General features: G+C 31.9%; 1 long non-coding RNA gene across 1 annotated transcript; it reads left to right on the forward strand.

Moving 5' to 3' along the window:
• Positions 1–6,749: 6,749 nt before the first annotated feature.
• On the forward strand, positions 6,750–12,021 carry LOC150033522 (uncharacterized). Its single transcript, XR_016524115.1, has 3 exons — positions 6,750–6,797; positions 9,084–10,199; positions 11,578–12,021. It is a non-coding gene; the product is annotated as an uncharacterized LOC150033522 (long non-coding RNA).
• The last annotated feature ends 11,739 nt before the right edge of the window (positions 12,022–23,760 follow it).

Raw genomic sequence — 23,760 nt, forward strand, 5'->3', positions numbered from 1 at the left:
GGTGAGATGTAAGTCTCTAGTATCAACGGCGTTATATACAGATTCTAGACATCTCATGTACCAGGTCTTATACAAACTCTTTGTATAGGACACCCCTCCTCGCACGTCTCCACATGAATGGTCAGGATCTACCATCTATAGTAGTTTATAACACTTGCAAACTTCTACAAAGCGGGTCGTATCCGTAGTGTCACCAGGATCAGGCATCCCACCTTAATCCTTATACTACAGACCTATTTAGGTTATTACTTAAGGCATGATCCACTTGTATATCACATATACATGCTTAAGTTCACATAAGATAACCAAGGTGCTTTGTTCATTAGATATGAGTAAAGGCCAGAATTAAATAACATATATTTTATTCATCAAACAATGTGTATCTTTACAAAACAACGAGACTCCAAGAGAATTAGGACACCAATCCCAACATAAGTACCACTATTTTCTCTAATGAACAATACAACTGATGGAACACGAGACATACACAGCAAAATTAGGATCTAATTACACTCTTATTACTTTTAATTTAAAAGAAAATAGCATGCATTTAAAGGGAAAAACAGTGAATTAAAAGGGATGGGATACAACCTTTGTAGCTCCTGAACAATGCTTTTCCTTGCTGAATCTCGACCAGAACTCTTCTGGACCACCACTAGAGTTGATCTACTATCCTCTGGACTTAGAACCGGATTGTAGGACCCGGTGGATGAAGAAAACAAGAGAGAGAAAAGAGATGGAAAATAAGATGGAATTTTGGTATTGGGTTTTCCCTTTTTTTAGCCCAATTTTAGAAAAAAATTTGGAAAAATTGGCAAAACTCTTTTCATTCAAAATGAAAGCCCATTTTATAGAAAAAAAACCACGCAACAATTGCATGAACCAAATCCATAAAAACCCAACATCCATAATCCACTATCTTAGTGGACTTAATGTCTCCACTATAAGCCAACACCTAGCCCAATATATTGTGGAATTATCCAACAAAAGTTTGGATTTTCCCACTAACTTTAGTCAAAGGGCAAAATAGTTATGTGGTCAAAGTCAAACTTTGACCAAAAAGTCAACATTTTGACTTTTTATGATTTTTTTCATGTTGACTAATTTTGATCTCCGAGCATGAATCTGCATTCATTTTCTCAAAATTCAAATCATATTTGAATATAAGGTCGGTCAAAGTTTGACTTTTCAAAGTCAAAAAGTCAACTCTTTGACTTTTTACATATTTGACCATTTCCATTATTTTCGAGCTTCCGAATATGAACGTATTCATATTCTTGATATTTAAATCACATTTAAATATTAAAGTTGTATCTCTAAACTAAAAAACCCGACCACTATTTCACATATACTTGTCGGTTTCTCTCTCTTCACCTAATTCGAACAATTCGAATTATTCTATCATATTATTCTAAGTTTATTCCAAATGAGCTAGTAGGGGAACCTAATGGACCTATAGATCATGGGCTCCAACAATCCAAGATTAGCTAGCTAAGCTCTTTAGACGGAGCTAATCAACATTCGTTAACTAAAGGGTCATTCCACTATAGTCCCGTAGTTGCACTCCCCTCACTATAGATATATTTGTGTCCATTTGATATAGCCATGATTAGTAAGCTAATCCTTCACAGGTTGTTCGTAATCTTGGCTGGGTCATAAAAACCGTTTTACCCCTAAGACTACATCTTGTTCCTTAAGTTCCACTGATCCTCTAATGAATAATTGGTTTAAGGTCCAACCTATAAACCGAATCCCTCTCGGGCCAAAGAGAGGGTGGGGCCCCTTGTTCAAGACCTGAATTCAGTACTAAAGGGAAAAACATATCTACTATCCCTATAACAGGTAAGAGTAAATTTCGTCTTGCACCTTATGTTCCCAGCTATCCACCTGATCTTACCCCTGAAATGGGAGGCTTATTGGGTCAGCAATGATGAGATGCCCTCACCTATGCAGATCTAAGGATAATTACGATTGAACAGGAGTTCATAGTTAGCTCAGGATTAAGATTAAGTTACCTAGGTCATCAATTAACGAAATAGTCAGTTTTATACATAAAAAGGCATTTAAAACGTAAAAAGTGACTATTTCATGGTTCAGTCTTATGCAAACTCTTTGCATAGGATGCTCCCACTCACATATCTCTATATGAACAATTCAGAATCACATCGTTTGTACTAACTACAAAGTGGGCCGCATCCATAGTGTCCACAGAATAAGGCACCCAACCTTATTCATATACTATAGACCATTTTGGCTATATATTTGAACTTGATCCACATTTATGTCACTACATAAAGTTCAAACTACATTAAATAGCCTCTGGACCTTAGTTTATTGGATTCAAGATTACAATTTCAATAACAACTTTATCGAAAAACAAAACAGAATATGTTTATTAATTTACAAACTACGAGTTTTAGGACATAAAATCCAACAACAACATAGTACAACTATGTGTGAACACCTCTCGGACAATGAGAAGGTGTGTGGCGCCACATCGTTCAAACCCTGGATCAGCCCTTAAGGGAGCTATCTATCTACTTACCTCTGCTTCGGGGAAGGAGTGAATTCCATCTTGTGTAGCTGAGTTCCCAACTCCCAAATCAGACGAATTCCCAAAGTGATAGGTTTGAGTTGGCGTCCTGGCCACTCACACCCATACAAATCAAAGGACCACCCTCAATGGCAGGAGTTCCCAACTCACTCAGGATTAAGGTCATGTTACCTATGGTCATCCTAGTGAAGTGAAGTCTCTGTCATGAATGGTGTTATAAAACGAGACGTTAACACTTCGTGGTCAGGTCTTATACAAATTCTTTGTATAGGAAGCCCCCGCTCACATGTCCCTTACACGAATGATCAGGATTAGACTATCTGTGACAAGTCAAAATATTTGTAACCATTCCACAAAGCGGGCCGCATTCATAGCATTATCAGGATAAGGTTTCCCTCCTATATCCATATACTACAAACCATTTTGGTTATCACTTAAGACATGGTCCACTTGTATGTCACCTCATACATGCTTAAGTTACATACCAGGGATTTTAGTTAATTGGTTTTTGGTAAAGCAAATAAAACATTGAGATGAGCAAAATCAATAAGTGAAGTAAATATCATATATTATACATCATAAGCATTCATACAAACTGTTTACAAACTACAGGACACGAGAATTTAGGGCATCAATCCCAACACTTTGATGTATCAAATTGGGACTAAATCACAATTCAATTATGGTGTTTTTGTAATCAACCAGATTAAACGTCACATTGGGTCCACAACCTTGAAATTGCCTATTTGTTTTCCTCACCTTATTTGTTATCCTTTTGTCTCAGAAGCATGATCTTCTCACTGCTTCAGATGTTATTGGCCCATCTCCAAGTCTCTTCTCCATCAATCCTAAACTTTTGCAAGGTCATTATGTTCCTAATTTTGATACTACCACGACTACTTATTATCTTGATGGTTCAAGTCAAGATTTAATAGCTTCTTCATTTGGTGGTCGTATTTTTTAGTTGTTTTCCACTGCATCACGTGATCTAAAGTCTTTGGTGTGCTAGCTTCAGGAGAAAAAGGCTGAAGTGGATGAGGTTTTATTGATCATGCGGTTTGTTTTATCTGGAGATGTGGGTGCTTCCTCTTCTCAACAACGACGTTGATTTTTTTTTTTATAGCAAGAAAAGGGGAGTAGTTTGTACTGTTGTTTGGTGGGGGTTTCTGAATGATTTTCTGCTCTTGATTATGATGGGTTTTTACTAGGACTGATATGTTTTAACTTGCTTTGTGTTGTTCTGTTGATGTTATTGTTTTTGTCAAGACTTTCTTTTAGACATCTGTGCTTATTGTTGAATGGTAGTTTGTTTTTGTTTTGCAAATGTCTCAAATAAAGTATTAACATCCAGTTGTGGCATTAGAATATTTTCCTGCAAAATATTTTTTTCCATATATGGAAATATCCGACTGTGATATTTGGTTTGATATGTTCCTTTTTGAAGTGTGACTTTTGATTCAAAATGAGGACTTATTTCCTTTATTGGATTCTTTTATTTAAAGTGGGTGTTGCAGAACATTTAGGCTTGTCACATTTGTGTAATTAAGCAAGACGTTTTTTCTGTATTCTGACTATACTATTCTATATCGTGTTCTTGCTTGTTTGCTCACTATTTTGCTCTGCACGTTCTTCATTCGTTAAGTGTAACACGTTGAAGAGTTTCAAGGTCTTAAAGGGAGCCTAAGCCATTGTTGCTAGAGAAGGAATTCTCAGTCTTAGTGGGAGTCTAAGACTCAGCTTTAGAGAATGAGTTCTCTGTTTTAGGGGAACCTAAGAGTTGTCGGTAAAGAGAGTTCACTGATCCGAAAGGAAGATGATCAAGTTGAGAGGAGTCTCACACACTGTCAAGTGCCAAAGTGTCAGATGCTAATATTAATATACTTAGGGGAGCTTAAGTTTAATTGAGAGGGAGTCTCATCTAAGGAGAGCCTAGGTGCAGTTTGAGTTAAGCTCTACGTGAGCCACTGTAGTAGTTGGTGTATTACAGATAAGTATTACATTGTAAATTGCTTAACTCTTTAATATTAGTGGATTATCTTTCTTGGGCTTTCTGCCCCTTACACGTAGGTGTTTATCATCAAACTGGGTTACCAACTATTGTGTGTCTTTATTTGTTTACTTGTTGTTGGTATTTTTTGTTGTTATAATTGTTGTTAGTACTTTCTATTTAACATCCGTATATCGAGTGGTGAATCACCCTAGCACTTTTTCATATTATATATATTAGAATTTAAAAAATATTAAATAAATAAACTAGACCCAAGAGCCGTCAATTGTATTCAATAATTCATGTCCAATGTTTTAAACGTAGACTTTGAATATTCTTCATATCTCTTTATTGACCAAAATTGTTTCAAGCAATTTAATAGGGTTGTGAGTTGCACACTTGTCCCACATGGTTTAGATTTCAAAGTTGGAAATATCTGTTCCAATATATATTTTTCTATATAGTCTAAATTATTGAGTTTTATTTTATTTAAAATTTTCAGGTTAAAATACAATTATCGTATCCATATTGTAGATTTTGTTCTATTTTGATCCATATCCTTCTTATTGTTTAATTTTGATCTATTTATTTTTAATATATCTTATATTCAATCCATGTACCTTCAATAAATTTTAAATTTAGTCATTTAAAATTAATTTTTATCGAAATTAGTTAAATAATAATAAAAATTTCCATATAAGAAAATACACTTGAATATATTTTCATATTTTGTAAAGAGAATGCTCATAAAGACTAAACTATTTGTGAAAAGATAAGCAAGAAACTAACCAATGAGACTAAATTTAAGATTTATTAGAAGTACAAGATTATAATTGGATATCGAAAAGTATGGACCAAAATGGAACAAAACCTAAAATACGGAGATCAAAAGGTTTTTTAACCTATTTTTTATTATATATTTCGTCAAAATATATATAGTATGTTCTAGTGATTAAATAAGTATGTTATTTGAGTATTCCATTGATAGATCAATCTTAACGAGCCGCAATTGCAAACATAATTAAATTGCTTTTGATCACATTTATTTAGAATTATGAATCTGTCACATTTATTATTATCATTTTGGATTAAACAATAATAGTAAATGTGGCTAATCATAATTCTCATGTTATACCAGTAAAAATAACGATAATGATAATGATACGATAATGATATCAACATAATTTCAAAATACAATTGGATTGAATATCATCTCTCGTCAATTAGTTTCTATTTTTTTTTTATTACAAATTTAAAAGTGGATCCCAAATATAAGTACATATAAAGAATACAAGTAAACAACTCAACGTAATTAAATGAAATTTACATTTTATATTATCATTAATTGATTGCATTTTCCTTAGATGAACTGTGGTCATGTTGTAATCAATTATGATAGATGGATTTTTTAAAAGAAAGAATTACATATGGTGGACGTGGAGCCACAAAATATGGTTTGTTTTTGTGGCACGTTTAATATGGGGAACATTTTCAATTCTACCGAAGTATAAAAAAAAAATAAAAGAAATGGAAAGCTGACGAAAATATAATTTCTAATTTGACATGTTTGATTGATGTAATGAGACTAAGAAAGAGAAGATTTTGATTCTCCAACTGGGTTTGATACGTTTTGATGGCCACGAAATTGTCAAATCCTACTTTTATTGAAATATCTAGGAAGCATCAAAAAAAGATATTGATATCGATGAATATTTTTAAAAAATTATAAATATAAAAAAATCGTAAAATATATTTTGATTAACTAAATATTTGGTGATATCTCAAATTTCATGTAATTTAAAGTTATTTATCTTGAATTATTTGGGGTTTTATTTTCTATTTCGTTTTTGGTATGGTGCCAAAATTAAATTACTTGGAGGAAAATATGAGTGCGTGTGTGTGGAAAAAATGATTAGCTGCATCCATAAGGAAGAGAACTTCATCTAGATGGGATCAATAATCGGCCTAATTGTTGATTTAATCATGATTTTGGAGGTTGGTTCAAAATTTCAAAGTGGTTAGAGCCGCCGTCCAACAAAATTTCTAACATTGTAGGCGGTTGACTTGTTTTAGATTGATGCATGTTAAACTTTTGAGGCGATTTTGGATTGATTGGGGTAAAGCGTTATGGATTCTTAAAAGTGAATTTAAAGTTGAGGGTTTAGCTATAAAAATCAAAATTAATATAATTTATTAGGATTTGGGTCAAGAAGATTCATAAGGAGGGAGAGTTAGATTTGCTTGGATTATATTGAGGTAAGTGGCGTTACTATTAGAATGCCTTTGTGCTAGACAAAAAAAGAAAGAAATGAAATATTATTTATGATGTTTTGCCATATGGTTTTACAAGAACTGGCATATTATGTTTTACATGATTGAAACAATTTTATGAACTTGTTATAAACATTATGTATTGTTATATATGAAATCATATATCTTATGACCTAATGATATGAGACCTTTTGTTGTATGCATTGTATGCTGACAATTTATCTTCCTACCAGTAGTTATGTACACACTAAATTTGTACACTTTTGGGCCTACTAGATTTGTGTTCCTACGAGTTCACCAAATTGTGTGCATATGGGTCCACTAGATTTGTTTACCTTTGGGTTCTTTAGATTGTGTTCCTATGGGATCACCAGATTGTGCATCTACGAGTCTTCTAGATTTATGCGCTTTTGGGACCACTAGATATGTGTTCCTACGAATTCACCAGATCATATTCCTACGGGTTCACTAGACATGTATGAGTATATCTCATCTATGATAGGATGGGTTCACCTAGATGACCATCCATGTTTCGCTTTGGTACACCAATTAGGTCCCACTAGTTACAAACATTTAGTCGTATGTGAGTGCATACCCTAACTCCAATATGTTGGGGGTGTATGCCCTAAAGCCTCATAGTTTTATGTTAGTTGAACAATGGTTGATTAATTTTATATTACTTGTGCAATAATCCATTAACCTAAGATCAAAGATTATCTAGATGTAACTTAAACATGTATATGGAGACATACAAGTGGATTATGTTTAAGTGATAACCTAAATGGTCTGTAGTATATGGATAAGGTTAGGTTCCTTATCCTGGTAACACTACTGAGGTGACACGCTTTGTAGTTATTACAATTGTTGTAAAGTACTACAAATGATCTGATCCTGATCATTCTTGTGGAGACATGTGAGCGGAGGTATCTTATACAAAAGAGTTTGTATAAAGACTGAACCACGAAATGTTAAGTCTCTCTTTATAACGTCGTTGCTAGAAGAGACTTACATTTCACCAGGATGACCATAGGTGACTTGACCTGAATCTTGAGTGAGTTGTGAACTCTTGTGTATGAGGGCGATCCTTTGATTTTTATGGGTGAGAGTGGCTAGATTCATCAACTTAATAAGTCTACCATTTTAGGGATTCGTCTGATTGGGGAGTTAGGAACACAACTATACAAGAAGGAATTCACTCATTTTCTATAGTTAAGGTAAAAAGATAAATTGCTCCCTTAAGGATTGATTCTAAGGCTTGAACAATGAGGCACCTCACTCTCTACTGGCCCGAGAGGAGTTCGGTCATAGTTGGACTATGACTAATTGTTTATTAAAGGGATCAATGGTATGTAAGGAGTTAGATGTAACTACAGGGGTAAAACAGTAATTTGACCCAACTGTACTTACGAGCAATTTGTGAAGGGTCAACGCACTGTTGATTGGTCATATCCAATGGACACGTAAATATATCTATAGTGTGAAGAGTTCAGTTGTCGGTCTTTAATGGAGTGACTGGTAGTTAATGAATGTTGATTGATTTGATTAAAAGAGTTTAATCAATTAATCTTGTTTTATTGGAGCTTCAATCTAGAGGTCCATAAGGTCCCCTTGTTAGCTTAATAAAGACTGATGGAAATCAAATTAATTTTGGTTTAATTCGAATTGTTCAAATTAATTAAAAGAAATTAATTGTATAAGATACAGTTAAATAATGTATATTGATACATTATATAATATAATGTATGTTGATACATTTTTATGAGAGAAATAAATATTTGAATATGATTCAAATATTAATTATATGAATATGATTCATATTAAATTTAAATATAGTTTTATGAGAGAGATAAATATTTTTAATAGGAATCAAATATTAATTATATGAATATGATTCACATAGGAACTATATGTTAAAATTAATATGAGTATGTTTCATATTAAATTTATATATTTTATTGAGAGGTGTTATAATTTGAATGATTCAATTATTATTTATATGAATATGATTCATATAAAAATTATATGTTAAAATTAATATGAATTTGATCCATATTAATAACTTAGGTTATTTGAGAGAATAATAAATTATAGTTTATGTTATATGTGATATAATATTAACAGTAGGTTATATGTTATATGTAATATAACATATAGTTTAAATATATATTAAGTGATCTATATATATATTAAATTCAAATATTTGAATTTGAATTTACTAAAAAATAAAAAGGAGGGAGATATAACCCTCTCACCCCTTAATCTCTCTCTCAGGCAAAAATTAGAAGAGAGAGAAAGTTCTCTCTCTATGTGTCTCTCTCTAGTTCTCCTTCTCTATGTGAATTTTACAGAGAAGAAAAAACTCTCAATTCTCTTCTCCTTCCTTCACGCCAAGATTGAGAGCAAGCCTACACCTCTGCACGGTTCTCGTCCCTGAGAATAACGGGAAAGACGGTTCTCGTCCCTGAGAATAACGGGAAAGATCCCTTGGTGGTGTCCGTTCCTGTTCATTTAGTTCGTGGATGCCAAGTTCGTGAGATCGGGAGAAAACGACGATTCGGAGAGGAACGTGAAGAATTGGTCTTCAAAGTTGAGTGATTTCTTAATCTCTTCCTCTCTATTTTAACACTGTAGAAAGCATGCTTATGTTCATATTTTTCCATGGCTTCCATCACTTTGAATTATATTGTACGTTCTGTAAAACAAAATTTAGAGATTGATGCATCCAATTGCTTCTGTTGCGAGGAATTCTAATCCCTTCACAATACTGGAGTTATTTAGTGATAGGGACAACGACCCTCCAACTATCTCCATAATAGTATGATATTGTCCACTTTGGGCATAACCTCTATGGCTTTGCTTTTGGTTTCACCCCAAAAGGCCTCATACCAATAGAGATAGTTGTCCTTATTTATCTCCCATGATCCTCCCCTTATCTAACCAATGTGAGACTTTGGTCGTGTAAACCCCGAACTCTAGGTTTTCTAGATAAGCATGTTTGCCAAAGGAATGTTATATTACATATTTATTAAAATAGCAATTCATGTTTATTTATAGGAATTATGATGGAAGGGAAGGAAAAACATATTAAATGAGGGGTGACGTGGCGGTTAACCCTTGAACTCGGGAGGCGGCAGGAAGTTTCTGGAAGAGGAACTTCAAAAGCATGGTTTCGGCAATTGACATGAGCAAATTTAGTAAAATTGGTGCCATTCGAAAACTGAGAGAATCTAGTTTGCGAGGTTGTCTTGGCAAAGAAAGATTGCAGAAGGAGAAGAACAAGAAGTGAAGAAAGTTCAGAGGAGGCAGAATCTCGGGTTAGTCAGGGCTCGAGGTGAAGATTAGAAGTTCCAAGACAAACTATAAGGAATTCTCAACTGAAATTTTAAGGTAAAAAATTAACTCAATTCTAAACAAGTTTGTAGAAGAAAGTTTCTTGAAAAGAGCTCTGGATTTTTAGTTATGAATTTTTAAAGTTATAACAGGGAATCGGTGCATAAGCAGACAGCTGCTTGGGAAGAACAAACAAACAGTTCACTGTGGGGAGTTATAGTGAGATATGGGAATGAGGATCTCGCTTATAAAGGAAATCTCGCTGATTTTGTGATAAGGATCTCGCTCTATAAGGAAATCTCGTTAGGAATTAGGCTGAGTATCGCTGGTAAGATGAGTATCGCTAGGATGAAAATTTGCCAGGAAAAGCTTGATCTCGCTGATCTCGCTAGCAAGGATCTCGTTGATCTCGCTAGCAAGGATCTCGTTGATCTCACTTATGGGGATCTCGCCAGTAGAGCTGTCTTTATTGATGAAAGTTCCTTTAGTAAATGAATTATTTGAGGTATTTTACTAAGAATTCTAAGTAGTTTAACCAGGAATTATATCCTTTCAGGCCAAGAAGAACTAGGAGAGGCATATAAACCGTTAAGAGCCCTAAAGAGCGGTGGATGACTAAGTGAAATAATGTCTCCAATACTTATGTATATGATCAAGTAAGTTACAGTGACATTAATGATGAATTTATACTCCCTCAAACAACAAATGTTTGGAGAATAACTTAACGCATGTTTCCCGGCTTGTATATGTGTAAAACAGGCCAAGATATGTCATGTAGTCACTACAAAAGTTAAGTTTCTAATTTTATAATATGCTTCCTAGGGGAAGACTATGAGAGAATGAGTTCTTGTGTAAATGATAGGCAATGGAACTTAATTTGATGTTACAAAATACCCCCGTACCAAGGACATTTGAGAAGAAACCTGACCAATTTGATACCGAAGGACATTTGAGAAGGTATCTGACCAACTTGATACCGAAGGATATTTGAGAAGGTATCTGACAAACTTGGTACCGAAGAACATTTGAGAAGGTACCTGACCAACATGATACCGAAGGACATTTGAGAAGGTATCTTAATAGCTCGATACTGAAGGACAAGTTTGAGAAGGTATCTGAGCAGAAGCACTTAAGATATGATGGTACTTAGCATGGTCACGTGCACGTAGGCAGTCATGAATGAGAGGCCGAGGTATGGGTCTCTTGGCCGGTAATAAACGTTGGGAGCTAGAACGGTTAGGCTCGTTCTCAATTAGGGAATAATAATGTTTAATGATGTCTAAGAATGGTTTAAAGCTACATTTAGAGACAATTGCTTGAGTTACTCATTAGTATATTTACATGTGTATAGTAACGGAATGCTTGATGTTATTCGATTCTATAGTCGCTCACTGGGCTTTTAGCTCACAGAATTTCTGTGTTTTTCCTTTTTCAGGTAGCGGTCAGTTTCCTCAGGGTTGATCTTGCTGTTGCTTGCCACTAAAAGACTCGGCTTATTAAGAAGACTTAGGTTGATGATCTGTTTATGTACACATGTTTTGAGAGAGACTATGGCTTCTTTAGGAATGTTTGAGCTATCTGTGAATAATTTTCTGTAAATGTTATGTCATGACTGTATGCATGTATTTATGTAATCTTTGTAGAACCTTAAGGGAGGTTTGCTGTATGTGTATATTACTAATGTTTTAAACAGGTTGGTATTTAGATTAGAAGGCTTGGGCGGTGGGTGCTGGCAGTAGGGCTAGTAACTACCATGGTCATATCCTCTTCCAGAATAAAAGGGTAATCTGGTTGGGGGTGTGACAGATTGCATTCCCAACACTTAGTATGATCCTTTTTAAAAAATATATTTTTCATGTAAAAGCTAGAATATATTAGAGGTGCTTGACAAGGAGATCTGTTGACGGTGTCATGGGACTAAGTGACAACGATTCCACTTAGAGTCATGTTTTTAAGATGTTTGAAATGTTTAAAGGTGAATTATCGAGCTTAGTAGTTTCCAAGTTAAATATTTCTTTTTAAATAAAGTTTTAGAGATCCTAACTAAATATTTGTTTTGGTTTTTATTAATTGATCTTGATGAAGTTCTGTTGATTTAGAAAACCTTTTCTTTTAAAATTCAAATGGTCAACTAATTTTGGTTCTGAAACAATATGCATGTGGTAATGACCCTAGTTAGAAATCTTGAAAAGTCGAATCATTATATATTTTACCACTACAAAAAAAAAAAAAGATTTTGTGGCACTTAAAAATCATCACGACTATCTTTGATTGACTATTTTATTTAGTCGTCGTTGAATCAACCATCAAAGTAAGAGTATGAACAACACTTCATAAATAATTCTTCAATGATATGATATTATTGTGATATCAACAAATAATTACTGACAATATAAATTTTTATTGTTAAATCTATTGTGTCAAGTTATCATTGTTAATAAAGAACTCAAGAATTTGATATTTTTGTACATATATGGATATTAACACCAATGATAATATCGTCAACAAAATACGTATATTGAAATTTTCGAATGGTCACAAAAACGTTAATAATGTTGCTTTCAAGTATCAAAAATATATCTTAACCATAACAATATTTTAAGTCAATAAGACGACATTTACTTATCACCACCTTCAACTTATCAAAATACTACCATTGTCAAATAATTACGTTCCATGACAAATTTTGTTAAATTTTTTTAAATAGTTTATAAATAATGGAAAATTATTTGTTTAGTACATGCCAATACACATGTATTACAAAAATAAATTAATCCAATTTGACACAAACTAGATACAAACATGAATAAGATACCACGAAAATAAGACCAAATTTCTTATTATATTTTTGATATTATGGCATACATTAATTATATTTTGTTGATATCCTTGTCTGGTTTAGTAAGAGACTGTTTGGGGCACTGAGATGATATAGGATATGTAGAGTTCTGATGTATGGACAGTTGTAATGTCTGTGTTTGGGGTGCAGAGTTGTGTTGTCTGAGTTCATATATTTGGGTGTGCAGAGTTGTTTTTTTCTGAGTTCATATGTCTGTGTTTGGATGTGTAGAGTTCATATGTCAGTGCTATCTGGTTCAATTTTTTGTACTCTAAAATAATTTGTTTGTATGAACACTATTTTTTTTAATCTTATAATTCAATTATTGTATCAATTCAGTTTTGTGTATTCAATTATTGTCTTTTAAATAATTCTTTATTATTGTTGTTTAAAAAAACTCAGTCAAAATTTAAGATTAATTGTAAATAGTCAACGAAATACCAACATTTAAAAATACGAAATATAATTCTAAGCTAGGGATGGACGTACCAATTTTTTTTTCTAAAACCCTTTTCCACTTTTTAATACTCTCTCTATATATATCAAATTTAAATTATGACTTGAATTTTGAAAAAAGTTTTCAAAAGTAAGATAAATAAAAAAGATAAAATAAATGAGTGAAAGTAGTATTTATAAATTTAATTTTAAAAACTATGGAGAATTAAAAAAATATAGCTTAATAATGGTGAGATTTAGGATTTAAGTTATTTTTTCAAGGACATTAATTTGATTTATGTTCAACATAAATATATAAATTCTAGTCATGTTAGATTGGATTAGAAAGTTTCTCTACTATTACATTTGTTATACAAACCGGAATGATTGTTATTTTATTTATTTATTATTATTATTATTATTATTTGAAAGAGGATGATTGCAATAATTAACAAATTATAGAAGCTCATTAATCAAATTAAAAATAAATGAGTGTAATTATAACAAACTCAAGTTCCCGTGATTTGTGCAATTTTCTAAAAGTATTATTATAGAAACCCTTATGATAACATAACAATTTTAACTAAACGGACACATTTTTTTTTAACGATTATTGTTTTCTTTATTTAAAAAAATTACTTATAAATATAATTTTTTTACGAATTATAGAGAATGATTACACAATAATTAACCAATTCTAGTAGCTCATTAATCAAATTAAAAATCTAGAGTGTAATTCTAACCAACTCAAGTTCATGAATGGTTCATACGACTTTTTAGAAATATTATTATAAAAACCTTAAAAATTAACCATTTTAATCAAATCCACACGATTTCTACCATTATTGTATTCTTTATTTAAAAAATTAATTATAAGAATATGAAAAGAAAGACTGGATTAATAATAGTAATAAACAATAATAAAAAGAGCGTTTTAAAGAAATAGAAATTTAAAAAATGGCCATAATTCTTAGGTGCAAGGATCGAATTTGGCCACCAAAGAACACAAATCCATGTGTCTAACCATTGAGCTAAAATGTCAAGTATTTAAATAAATTAGGTCCATTAGATAACTATTTTATTTTTAGATTTTATTTTTGAAAATTAAACATATAGATACTACTTCCATATTCAAATTTATTTTTATCAATAGTTTAAAAAACCAAATCAAATTTTAAGAACTAAAAAAGTAGCTTTCAAAAAGTTTATCGTTATTTTTTTAATTTCGCTAAAAATTCAATTATTATATTTAAGAAAGATGCAAATTATGGTAATAAATGTGGATGAAATAGGCTTAATTTCGAAAAAAAATAAATAACTAAATAGTTATCAAATGAGACCTTAATTATTCCGTCCAATTTCGTCGAACATTTACTATTCATGCAGTAAGTCCATTACAGTGTGAATTCATACTTTGAGAAGTTGGATTCTAATTAAATTTCCACTAAAAACAAAAAAATAGTTCTATTTTTCTAAATAGTTTCAAAACAACCTCATTTTGCCAATTTATTTTTAGAACTACAATATGTATCTACTTATTCCTCAATTAGTTTATACCCATTGTCATTATTTTATACAAAATGTTTCACAAAGTTGTAGGTTAATATTTACTTAATGACTTGAAATTCCTCAGTTTTGGGATAAGTGCAACATGAGTAGTATTTAAATACAATTCATCCTTTTTTTTTTTTTCCAATTAACGTGGAGTTGTTGTTGGCATTCTATTTCTTGAATAAAATGATCATTGAACCATTTCTTCTTAAAATAGCTATCCATTTGTCCACTTTAACCAAATCAAGAGCTTACCCTTTAATCCAAGTATAGTCCTATTAATTTCCAAAGCACACTTACACAAATACATATTAAAAGAGTGGTAAGATATTTGCCACTAACCACACTTTTGTACCCATATGTGTTATTGGATATACGTTCCCATTTTTTATTTTTGATATTTGAAAATTAAGATCAGAAGCATTATATACAAATTATTGGATATTTATAATGAAAAAAGTGAAATTTTGGTGAATATTCGAAACATAAAAATTGATTTAATTGTGTAAGTTAAATTTAATGTTAGGAACTTTCTGATTAGATTGAGATTAGATTGAAACTTCAAATTAAAATGATGTTTCATGTGTAAATTTAACATGTATGAAACTTAAATTTGTAGTTTCTTCAACTTGACTGAGCTATGTTTGGTTTTTGTCAAGTAATAACTCAATTGAGTTAGATTTGACAATATTTCAATTTTAGTATTTATTTGATTTTATTTTGTATTTTGGAAAGTTACTAAGTTGCTAGCCTATATATATGGTAACTTGGTTCTTTATTTGTAGCATCTCATTCCTCTCTTTTCTTTCTTTTTTCCTTTCGATCTTGAGTTGAGTTGAGAGCAAATATCCAAGAGTTTTGACAGATCTAAGTAGTTCAAGATTGTAGTTCTAGCGGAGTTAGTCATTGTATCCTATTGAGACGATCGTTGTAGCCTGCTTGCAACTCGTGTAGAATGAATAATTGTCTTCAAGACAATGCTTATTAGAAGCGTTCCTCAGCCACTATTGACGTCTCCATAATATCTTGAGGTTCTTTGTTATTTCAATTCATAAGCCTATTTGGCTTATTTGTTACTATGAACATTATTATTAAATGCAGTATATATTGTATCTAGTTGATGTGTAATCAATTTGCTAGTGTATTCTATTTATATATATTATTTTCCTGTAATACAAGTTTCTTTGTTTTGTTATTCCATTTTTACCGAATGTTTTAAAAACTAAGTCAAGTATTAGAAAAAAAAAATAGTTAAAAGAATTCTATTATTATTTTTCTTTTTATAATTTGACTAAGATCTCAAATGTTTCTTCAATACAGTGAAACCATTATAAGGGAAGTAGAGGAAAAAATTACATAAATTTCAAAATCAAAAAATTAGAAATGAAATTACCATCAAATTACCTTAACAATCAAGAGATCTATCAAGTCTTCTTTAGATTACCTCAAATATTTTCTATCTTTTGTCAATTTGATTGACATCTTCTATCCATACTATTAAATTTTCGTCAACATATTGATATTTTCATCGATATTTTCATGTTTTCATGAGTTCGACATCAATACGAGGGGTGAATCTATATTTCAATTATATCTTAGAAAAATTCTATGAAATATACAAATAAAGTATATCAAAATCCCATTAATATTAATATAATATAAATAATAAATATATTAACATGTTTGAAAATCATAAAATATTTATTTACAAATTTAAATTTATTTTTCTAAATTTTCATATAAAATTTTCAAAAATCCATCGAAATCGACATTTTATCGAAGTTTTTATTGAAACTTTTTGTAAAATTAAGAGTTCAATACTTCCACCAACATCCACATTTGAAACCTTATCTCTATCTTGATGAAAATTTGTGTTTATTTCATTAAGTTGCTATATTCATTTTATATATATTTTTAGAATCTACTATATTGATAAAGTTCAACCATATACATCGAATTTTGGAATAATTAGTGTTGATTACTTGAGGTCTCTAATAAAGTCACCCCATATTTTCACCAATTTGATACATTTTGTCCATTTCAACGTAATTAGTTCAGCCATACATCAAATGAAGATGCTATCATTACAAGCTCAATAGCTTATTCATTCATTCATTTCAATCGCTTATTTCCTTTTGACATATCGCTATTTTCACATTTTCATAGGTTCGATATCAACATGAGAGGTGAATGAATATTTTCATTATATCCTAGAAAAATTCATCACACATAACAAGTAAGCAACAAAATGTTAGTGATGTAAATATAATATAAATAATAGATATGTTAACTAGTTTAAAAAAATCATAAAATATTTATTTACAATTTTGAGTTTATTTTTTGATTTTATGTTTTTATAATTTTTTTTTTTGAAATTTCTATTTTATCAATATTTTCATTAAAAATTTTGTAAAATAGACGGCTCGATATTTTCATCGACATCGACATCTCATTTTAAACATTGAGTATACTTTTAAATTATGAACACTCATATGAGAGAGATTTATTAAACATTTTACATATTTATATCAACATTAGTTTGATATTACGTGCGTTGCACATGTTATGTAAAGTTTAAAAAGAGAATTTAATTATTAAAATTTAATAATACAACTTTAATTTATGAATAAGAAAGTTAGAAAAAAAAATTAGAAGTTACAAGTGAAAATTTAAAAAATTATGATAATCTTTCCTAAATTTATTGGATGATTTAATTACACTCTTAATTTTAAACTTCAAATGAAACCATGATATTTTTTTATATTTTATTTATTTTGGATTAGATGATTTGATTATTCTTTTAGTTTTAAACTTAACTTGAAAATATGATATTTTAATATTTTTCTATTTTTTCATATAAAAAGATTTGGTTCAAACAAGATGATTTGATTATTGCTCCAAATTTAAACTTTTTTAAATTTTAATATAAACCAAAATATTATTATTATTTTTTCTGCATATATAAACTCTTAAGACTTATTTATTTATTTATTTATTTTTTTGTAGAATTGCGATGATCTTCCTCTTGATTTTAAACTTTATTTTGATTTTACAAATTATTTCAAAATTATACAAAGATGAATGGGTGTGTACTTACAATAAATTCGAAAAGAGAAAAAAGAACAAATACATGTAAAAAATAGTAAAAATTATTATAAACCCTTAAACTCATTGTTATACATTTACAAAAATTTAAAATGTGAAAAAAAACTAGAAGAGCATAAAAACAATCACTTTCTTCTCTGTCACTTTGACGACCATTAAATTGCTTGAACTTTGAGAAATTTCTTGAACCTCAAAAGTGTAAGCCTTTGTTCTTTTTCCTCTTGTTTATACTTAGGATTAACTTAAATAAATGAGTTTAGAATGTACCAAAATGAATCACTTTGATTATATGTGTGAACCCCGAAATCCTAATTTCTCTACTTGAGTATGTTCCCTACTAAGACTAGTGTGATGAGTAGGTTGATGTGGAAACTAGTGTGGAATGGTAGAGGAAAAGTGGAGATTAGAAGAAAAGAGAAAATTTGGAAGTTTAACTTTTGGGAAAAAATTGGAAATTTGGCTAAGTATAAATTTTGTGTATTGATGCGTTAGAAGGGTGGTGTTGATGCATTGGAAGAGTGGTTGGTGAAGGCATGCGGCTAAAGAAGGAAAAAGAAGATGATGCGTTGGAAGGCACACAAGTAGGCGAGGCATGCATGGAAAAGTAGCCCATGCATCGAGCATCCTCGGCCAGCGCCCATGCCATGCATCGAGCAGCCTTGGCCAGACGCCCATGCGTTGAGCGCACTGCCGAACGACCACGCCTATGCGTTTAGCACATTTTCGAGCGGCCATGCCCATGCATTGAGAGCCCTGCCGAGCAGCCATGTCGTGCGTCGAGGTGCCTTGCCATCCATCCAAGCGCGCAGCCCATGCCATGCACCCATGCAGCTGAGCGAGCGAACGAAGGCCAGCACACGCCGCATGCCCATGCATCGAAGTAGCACGCCCATGTGCCTAAGCACCCAGCCAAGCACGTCCATGCGTCGAGCGTCCAGCCCATGTAGCGCGCCTATGTGTTGGTGGGCAGCACCATGCGCCCATGCCAAGCAAGCCGTGCGAGTGAGCCATGCATCGAGGATGGATGGTCACCCTATGCGTTGGTGATGGTTAGCTCCTTGCGATGGCTAAGTTGAATTGTAATGATAATGAATTGGCTTGCTATGCGTTGAGTAGAGGCTATATGTTGTTTATGGACTAGGCGTTGAGCATCCAAGAGTTGGACGCATACAAGGGTGAGGTCACATAGAAAACGTCATCAAAACCATGTGTCTTCTTAGGAGGAAAGCCTTAAGTCTTACGAATTTGAGGTGGTGGCATTAGATTAGAGGCTCATACCTTGGCAACATGGGAGTAAGACACTTAACTTACGATGATCACAACATTGCATTGATGAGGTGAGAATGAGACACTTGGCCATGTAGCCAAGTAGGTGGTGTCAACTCCGGAGAAGGTTTGGACACCTATAAATAGAGCCATGAGACTTCATTTTTAGATCACAATTCAGAAATACCGTAAAAATAGTGGGAGAGTGGAGCAAACCTTGCGTTAGTCATAGAGGATGCATTGGACAGAGAAGTCTGAAGAGGACGCATCAACTTGGGACGAGGATTTCTCCCAATTTACTTATGCGTTTGGAGTGATTCCAAAGCCACCTGAAAGCTCTAAAAGTTTAGTTTTCAGGGTAGGGCTGCTGAAGGAAAAGCTCAAAGGGATCGGGCTGGAAACTGAGAAGAAGACAGAAGGGTCAGGCTGTCGGATTAGTTTAGGCTAGTATTGAATATTCTGTGATTTCGGCCAAACCACGAGGAGTTCTAAGCTAAAATTTTAGGGTAATCTTCCTGAGACATTTTAGAATATATTTGTAGAAGGAAGTATCTCAAAATAATATTTAGAATTATGAGTAATTTAAGTTGTAAGTTGAATCTGGATTCTAGGGGTGGAAAGGGAGCTACTAGAGTGAAAAGCTCCTAAGCAATCAAGGTGAATGGCTAAAACGTTTTGACTAAAACATTTGCTTAAAATGTTTGATTACAACGTGTTATAGAAAGCATGTTTTAAAGAAGATTATTCTCATGCCAGCTAGTTTTACAAAGTGAATTCCAAGCAAACCATGAGTTATATTTTAAACGCATGCATGTGAGAGAAATTGTTCAAAAGCGATTTATATGTGTTAAATATACTCAGCATGCGTTAGTACCTTTAAAGACGTGTTTTTATATGTGTTATACTTTACATGCTTTAAATAGAGAAAGCCATTTATGACTAGTTTTACTTAAAACGCGATACCGAAGAACATTTGAGAAGGTATCCGTCTAACTAGATACTGAAGGACATATGAGAAGGTATCTATTGGTACTGAAGGGCGTTTGAGAAGGTACCAAAACAACCAGATACTAAAGGACGTTTGAGAAGGTATCTGAACAGAAGTACCTAAGGTATGACGGTACTTAGTATGGCCACGTGCACGTAGGTAGTTAGAGTCAGAGATTGAGCAAAAGGGTTCTTTCTTCACTAGCAGTTGGTGTTGGGATTGTTTTATCCACAGTAAAGGTTATTCTCAACTGAGAAATAGTTTTACTGTTTTATGATTAAAACAACTTTATATGTTTTATGCTTGGAAAATGTTTATACTGCAGTACAAGTATTGTAGAAGCTTATATTTCAGTTCCTCTTTATTGAGATTTGCATGAGGATCAATTATCTTTCTTAAGTCACTCACTGGTCGTAAGCTCACCCCGTTTTCAAATGTTTTCCTCCTCCCCCACCCACAGGTAGCGGTCAAATCCTCTGAAGATAGCTTTGCATCTGCTCTGCCACTAAAGAAATAAGAGATTTGTAACCTGGCAGTTTAGGTGGTTACTGTTAATATTGTATACATGTTACTGTTGTTCATATAGGGACTAGAGTTTTTGGGTTTTGGGACTTGTGAATCTAGTGTTGTAATGACTCTAAATAAGTTATGTTTTTAAATTAATAAATTGTGGGCCTAAAGACATTCCACTGTATATAAATTATATTTTGGTATCAGAGTTATTCCGCAAGAGTTATTAGGCAGTAAGTATTAGCCAGAGGGTTGATAACTGCTGCAGTCACGCCCTTCTCTGGGCTAAGAGGGTGGTCCGAGGCGGGGTGTGACAATATGACCTAAGTATGTTTTGTTGCTCAGTATTGAAGTTAGTAGTTGGAAATTACCTTATAAGTGCAAGTTCATTTTTATTTATTTAGTAAATTAGTAACATTATTGATTGTTGGAGTATTCAATTATGAGTGAGTGATTGGCTATGGAATATGAGTGGTGATTGGCTAAGTGTTAGAAAGAAAGCAGAAGCAAAATTTGATAAGAGAATCAAAGTGGGTAAAGAGTGAGGAGGATGAGTGTTTAGGTTGGAGAATATTTTTAAATTAACTCCCTAAATTTATAAATTAATTTAACTTGATAAATTCATTTAGGGATGAAAATGATAAGGAAAAATGAGAAGAAACCATGTAAAAAGACAAGCAAGCAGCTGGTTGACTCAAATTGATTGGATAAAGAAAAGAAAGTTTTTGGCAAAATATGAAGGGCATTTTTGGAAGGCTAGTTCTTCCAATTTATCTGTGTTATCTTTGTGATTGTTGAACCAAATGAAAGCTGATTGAGTGGAAGAAACCCTAGGGCTGCTGGAGTGATTGAAGATAAGAAAAGTTGAGAAAACTGAAGGAACCAAAGGTTGTCTTATAATCTGGTAAGTCTGAGCTTGTTGTTTTGAAGGATTTTTCAAGGCACTTAGAGGAGGATTTTTCCACCCAAAATTTTTAGTAAGCTAGTAAAAATGTCCATCTTGAATTTCATAAAATTTATTTGAAGTTTATTTGATTGGAAATAGTACAAAGTTGTAAATGAGTATTTGGGTACAGAGTTGGTGTGGTTTTCTGATAACTCCTAAATGCTTTATAATGTGTTTTCTATGAGATATGATCATGCCACTGTTTTACTAGTTGGTGTTGAGATGTTATTGAATCTTTAATACTTTGCCAATGATTTACTAAATGATTTGACCAACTTTATTGATGATTTAGAAAAAGAAAACTTATGTTCATAATAAATTACCACTCACTGGGCTTTAGCTCATGTTTTCAATATTTTATATTCCCCCTTCCCCTAGGTAGCGATAAAGTTCCAGACTCAAGCTAAGCTGTCTACTGCCACATGATGAGGGTCTCTTGCTACATTGCAGGACTATAAGTTTTGAAGTCCTGTTTGTAAATAATTTGCATATCATACACCATATGTATTTGAGTTTTTGGGACCGTGGGACAAAAGTAATTATTTGGTTTTGTAGTTATAGAAAGTGTTTTCGTAGTACATAAACTTTGTTGATGAATTGTACGTAATAGAAGATGGAAAAGCTATGAAATATGTTTGTGAATGTAATGAAATGGAATATATTGAATGGAAATTAAATGTATTAGGTGATCATTGTCTAACTATTCAGGTTCATGTATAGTTGAGCTGGTTGGTTGGATGTTAAATGTCATTAGGAGAGTGATGTTTGTCATCTTCCCACCTCTTTTCTAGATTAGGTGAGTAATCTTGGACAAGTGTGACAAAAAGTAAGGTCTTTTCTCCACCTTCTACAATATTTGAGAATCTGTGTCTATAGAAAACAATTACAAAAACATATTAAAAAAAAAAAGTTAAATTAAATAACTCTATATGTTTTTACAAAATTGAAAAGTGAAAAAATAACTGAAAAAGAGAACATACATTAAACAGAAAAAAGAGAGGGGTGATATCTTCTTAAAGAAGATAGAAGAGATACATGAAACAAGGAAATTAGACTTCTTAAAGAAGAAGGAAAAGAAACATTGGAAAAGAGGTTTCTATTAATGAAATTTAAAAATATCTACAACGAAATTTCTTAAAAAAAAAAAAAAAAAAGAAAGAAAGGAAAGGAAGAGAAAAAGAGAAATGAGAAGTTGAATTAGCTATTCATTAAGAAAATATAAAATCCCAAATCATAATTTGATTTTATTTTTTCTTTTTAAAATTCATTTATTGAATGTGAAATAGAGATTATTAGAGATAATATGTGATTTTTTTTAAAAAAAAATTGTAAATAAGAGATTAGAGGATAAAATGTGATTTGTTTTTAATTTTTCGTCTCTAATTTACTTAAGGTGAAGTAGATATTAGAAATAAAATATGTTTTTTTTTTAAAAAAAAAATTCTATAATAGATATTAAGGGATAAAATATGATCGTTTTTTTTAAATCTATAGAAATTATTAGGGATAAAATTACGTGATTTTTTTAATGATTTACATGTAAAATTACATAAGATATCCATATGATCATCGACTAAAAGGCAAAAGAAGAAATCAAATGCTTTTCCCACACCCTTCTAGATAGTATAGATTCTTTTATTCACGTTAACAACACTTTTTTTTATATTTTCAACATTAACTAATTAGTTAATGCCCTTTTGGGGACTTTTCTCTTTCTTCTTGAATTCAATAAATATTTTTTCCAATATTTCAAACTTCCAAGTTAAAGAGGGGTGTACGTTAAGTTGGGTTGAAGGTATTGTTTGGACCAACCCCAAAGGTTAACTACTCAAAGAATCTAAATAAAGTCTCTAACCCAACCTAATCCTAGATGGGTTGTTGGGTTATTAACTTTTTTTTATTTTTAATTAAAAATATGTAAATTTATATACAACACATGACTAATAACTAAAATCTCATAAAATTCAAATGCTAAATA

Source organism: Benincasa hispida, chromosome 10, assembly GCF_027475165.1.
Source record: "Benincasa hispida cultivar pf3 chromosome 10, pf3_genome.v1.1, whole genome shotgun sequence".
Classification (NCBI taxonomy): domain Eukaryota; kingdom Viridiplantae; phylum Streptophyta; class Magnoliopsida; order Cucurbitales; family Cucurbitaceae; genus Benincasa; species Benincasa hispida.